The 5,150-nt window shown below is 36.9% G+C and overlaps 1 pseudogene; it reads left to right on the top strand.

The window, feature by feature from the left end:
- The first annotated feature begins 783 nt into the window (after positions 1 to 783).
- On the top strand, positions 784 to 2,683 carry LOC126703417 (UDP-glycosyltransferase 74F2-like; annotated as a pseudogene).
- Positions 2,684 to 5,150: the final 2,467 nt, after the last annotated feature.

Raw genomic sequence — 5,150 nt, 5'->3', positions numbered from 1 at the left:
TTTTTTTTATGGTAACCTTTATGTAATGGTAATATGGTCATTGGCCTGTACATATGTTAGTTAAAACAGTTTTTTATGACTTTTTCTGTTATCTATCTTAAAGAAAATTTCATAGTATTAAAATAGATAATAATCTCATGGTATTAATATCATCTATCTTAATACCCTGAGATTGTCTTTTATGTAGTAAAAGTGTAAAATTTCTAGTACAGTTTTATTTGGTTGGGAGATAGAAAAGTAGAGAGATGAAAAATCTTTTGTTTGGTTGAAAAAAAAAATGAGATAATAGAAAATATGGTTTGTATAAAAATTGATTTTCATGCCCTTTTTATATAAAAAAATTTCTATTTTAAAAGAAAAAATTTTTTGTCAATAAAAAAAGTAAATGTTAAAGTTGAAGAAAGAAAGATAAAAAAAAAAAAACAAATGCAAGTGGGAGAAGATGGGGTAGATGAATAATTTCCCATTAAGCCCTGCAAGGGCATTGGCTTAAATAATATTTTTAGAAACTTTTTATAGGAAAAGAGAAAAAATAACTAATTTTTTATACATTATTTTATATTTTTCATAAAAGTAGTATAAAATTTTTCTTAAAATGATCTATTAACAAATGTTCTAAGAGCACTTATTAATTGTACTCGAAATTAAAAATATGCCTCAACTTTTGAAATTGCAAAGAGAAAACCTAAACGTCTTTTTCTTTTTTATTTTATTTTGGGAAATGTTGAGTTGCATACTTAGCTTCCTTCTACAAATAGGGCTCATCAAATGATGGCAAGATATGCAACTCTCTTCCTAAGATAGCTCTCAAGTTACAAAGAAATTAAACTTATAGTTTTAAGCTAGCTCCCAATTGAGAGATGGAAAACAAAGCATACAGAGGCCATGTCTTAGCTTTTTTTTTTTTTTTTTTTTGATAAACCAATGCTGAAATAGATTAAGTACTAATAAGTTTGTTACAATAAAGCTCGGCTTTGTCAAAAGCCAGCAAATCCTCTGCCATGTCTTAGCTTTACCATATCCAAGCCAAGGTCACATAAATCCAATGCTCCAGTTCTCTAAACGTTTGGTCTCCAAAGGGCTTAAAGCTACAGTAGCCACAACCGTTTTCATCCACAACACCATGAAACCCCAATCATCAGTCTCACTCCAATTTGATACAATATCAGATGGCTATGATGAAGGTGGGTTCGCCCAAGCAGAAAACATCCAAGAATATCACACTCGTATGGTAGCTATAGGCTCAAAAACACTAGCTGTCCTCATTATAAAGCACAAAAACACTGCAAACCCAATTGATTGCACAATCTATGACCCTTTTTTACCTTGGGCTTTGGAAGTAGCTAAAAAATTTGGTATATTTGGTGCTGCTTTCTTTACTCAAACTTGGCTGTGAATTTCATATACTATCAAGTGCATCGTGGACTATTGAAGCTACCAATTACTTCCATATCCATCTCAATTCCTGGTCTACCTGTGCTTGAGCTAGAAGACATGCCATCTTTCATTCGTATGTCTAATTCGTACCCATCTTACCTTGAGCTGTTGGTAAATCAATTTGCTAACTAGGAGAAAGCTGATGCCGTACTTGTCAACACCTTCAACGAGCTAGAGGTGGTTGAGGTGAGTAATTATGTAATAGAGATGTTGCTTTTTTTTTTTACTTTTCAGATGTTGTGACTTTTTATATCAATATGTCCAAGCAGCAAAGCACAAGTTTACAACTGATCATGAGCCATTTGCATATAGAATGTTTCTGTAACCTTTGTACCAGCCGAAATTTGATTATATTGTTCATTTATCCTTTCCCATATCAGGTGGTGGATTCCATGTCTAAATTCTGTCGATTACTACCAATTGGGCCAACAATTCCATCTTTCTATTTAGACAACCGTGTGGAAAATGACAAAGACTATGGACTTAACCTTTTTGTATTAGACTCTTATTGCACTAATTGGCTCAACACTAAGCCAGAAGGATCTGTTATTTATGTGTCATTTGGTAGCATGGCCAATTTGAGCAACAACCAAATGGAGGAATTGGCATTTGCTTTAAAAGGAAGCAATTTTTATTTCTTGTGGGTGGTTAAGGCTTCAGAGGAGGCAAAGCTCCCTGAAAAGTTTGTGGAAGATATAGGAAATAAAGGGTTGGTAGTGCAATGCAGCCCCCAATTGGAAGTGCTGGCAAATAAGCTATTGGGTGCTTTTTAACACATTGTGGTTGGAATTCAACCTTAGAGGCATTGAGCTTGGGAGTGCCTTTAGTGGGGATGCCACAATGGACAGATCAAATTCCAAATTCCAAGTTTGTTCAGGATGTGTGGAAGATGGGAGTGAGGTCTAAGGTTGGTGAGAATGGTATTTTGGGAAGAAAAGAGATTTGAGTTTTGCATTAGAGAAGTAATGGAGGGAGAGAGAGGGAGAGAAATGAAAGAGAATGCTAAGAAATGGAGGGGTTTAGCAATAGAGGCTATAAGTGAGGGTGGCAGTTCGGACAAGAACATTGATGAATTTGTGTCCAAATTCATAAACTCCTAGTTTCTTCCTTTAGCTAAGTTCAATATTTTCTCAGCTCAAGATTCAGGTTGAGAATGTAACCATTTTGTTCCTTCTCTTTGCCTCGCCTTGGACAATGATGTTTATTTAAATATTGACATTTTTATGGTCAAGAAAAATTTCGGGTTGGTTATGGGTTACGAAACATTATCTTAATACTAATTGTAAGGTTGAATTTATTCAACCATCTAATTGGCTTTATTCCGTGCCAAATTTGCTTGTAATTCAGCATTTAGTAACCCTGTATTTAGGTGGGATTGTTGTAAGGGTAGTGAGTGAGATAGTGTGAAGATTGCTCAAGAGTGTGCAAGAAAACAGAGTGTCGCAGCTGGGACTCGCGGCTGGACTCGCGGCTTCAACCCGCCAGAAGATGCACACGTGCCAAGCATGCTGGAAGATGAACAGTCATGCTAGCTGGAGCACTACAGGACAAAACAGGACAACTGGCCATACGGTTAACTCGCGACTGGAACTCGCGACTTAGTCAAGCCGCGAGGTCAAGCCGCGAGCCACCCCTGTTTTGGAAAAACCTGACGTTTCGCATTCCTCTTCACTCCAGTATAAATACCCTTTTAACCCACGTTTGAAAGAGAGTTTCCAGAGAGAATTTTGAGAGAGAAACCCTAAAGAAAAACCAGATTGTTTCACCCACAATCTCTACCTTAGAGTCTCATCAAAATCCCTCACTCTCTTCCTCTCCATTGTCAAATCCTTGAGAGGCCTTTATACCAAACCTGATTCTCACCATTATCATCTCTGTGAGACAGACGTTTGGAGTTCTGGGAAGCAGTTAGGAAGGAGCCAATATTTATTGGTGGATGCTACGGTGTAGTAGCGGAATCCGGAAAGCTAGAAAAGAAAAAGGTTCGGCGCAACCTCGTTGGAGCAAGAAGCTTGGAGGGCTTAGGTGCATTGGGTAGATTAGGCTTGGAGGGTCTATTGCTGTCCTTGTATCCCAACTGTATTTTTTAGTGGATTGATTACCGCTTGGAGGGCGGCGGAGAGGTTTTTCGCCGAGGTCTTCGGTTTCCTCTTCGATAACATATCTGGTGTTATCGCTGTGTTTGCATCTTCCTTCCTCTCTATCTCTGCCTTTACATTATCTGCTGTGGTTTATTTTGTTGTGGCTTAGATAGTTGTTTAATCAATTCCATGTTATAGCATATGTTAAGTTTCCGCACACTAGTTGTTTAACATATTGCTTGTGTTGATTAAATTGATTTTTGGGGGTCTAAACGTTCAAAAGTGTTTTTGTACACGTTTTTGAACTTTCAATTGGTATCAGAGCGGGTACACTTGTTGTGGTTTAAATACCTAAGTGTGATCCTTGACCCCTTGTGTTTATTTGCCATGGATTGTGCTTTGTATGACTCTTTGCATGATTTGGTTGGTGATGAATGTAACATGCCACGTGTTTGTGAAAATGCCTCTATGAGTGTTAATCCTCATAAGTGTGATGACATGTTATTTGAATCTATGGGTGTTGTTGACAAACTCTTCAAGAAAAATACTAAGAAGTTTCAAAAGAATTTGAGCAAGTTATTTTGTGAAAAGGATGATTTGATTGCTAAGCTCAATGAGTCCAACAAATTGGTTGAGAAATATAAAAAACTTGCTGAAATTTCTCTTGAAAAGCTGAAAGAGTTTGAATGTTTGAATATGGACTTGGATGCTAAACTAGTTTTGTCTAACAAACTTGTTGATGATCTTAAATGTGAAAATGAATCTCTTAAGATGCATGCCAAGTGTTTGATTGCTGAACCTATTGTTAAAAAGGATGATAATGTTTGTTGCAATCATGTTGTGGTACCCGATTTTGTGCCTAGTGTGTGTTCTACCTTAAAGGACAAATCGGTGTACATTCCTCCACATAAAAGAAATCAAAAGGTGGAGAGAAAGGCTGTTAAGTCAAAGCCTTCGTTTAGGTCTCAACCTAAGGCTTTGGATGGATCTAAGTTTGTTCCAACTTGCCACCATTGTGGTGTGATTGGTCATATAAGACCTCAATGTCATAAGTTGAAGAGGGAACAAAACCATGTTGCTAGACCCATTCCCAAAAAGCCTAGTGGACCTAAACACATTATTTGTCACCATTGTGGTGCCTTTGGTCATCTAAGACCTCATTGCTCTAAGTTTCAAGCTCTTAAGAGAATCAAAAGAAAAGAGAAACTTGAGCTTTTTGGAAGTTGTGCTAAAAAGAGTAAACTGGATTTGAGTGAAAATAGCATGTTGTTAAAGAAAATGTTTAATGCTCTTAACTCCTTGACTATGTGCATCTCCGGTTCTCATTCTTCCAACCCTCGTCTCACTTCTCATGAGACACTCATTCCAAACAATTGTTCTGTTTGGATGAGGAAGGGTTTCTATGGTTGAGCTTTTGCTCCTTTGGTCCTTGATCTAATTCTTTCGATCTTTGTAGGACCCTTCATGCATTAGATGCTTCATTGTCATGCATTTGTGCATCATGCATATCTTTATATGCATTGTTTTGTTTTTGTTTTGATCTTACTTTTATGTCTTTGGTTTGTGTGTGTAAAAATCCAAAACCACATAAAAAGTAGAAAATCAAAAAGCTTGATCGACGTTGTTGAGTTT

The sequence above is a fragment of the Quercus robur genome, chromosome 10 (genome assembly GCF_932294415.1).
Source record: "Quercus robur chromosome 10, dhQueRobu3.1, whole genome shotgun sequence".
NCBI classification, from domain to species: Eukaryota; Viridiplantae; Streptophyta; class Magnoliopsida; order Fagales; family Fagaceae; genus Quercus; species Quercus robur.
Note: the sequence above shows the minus strand (reverse complement) of the source record. Positions and strands in the feature narration are given on the sequence as shown.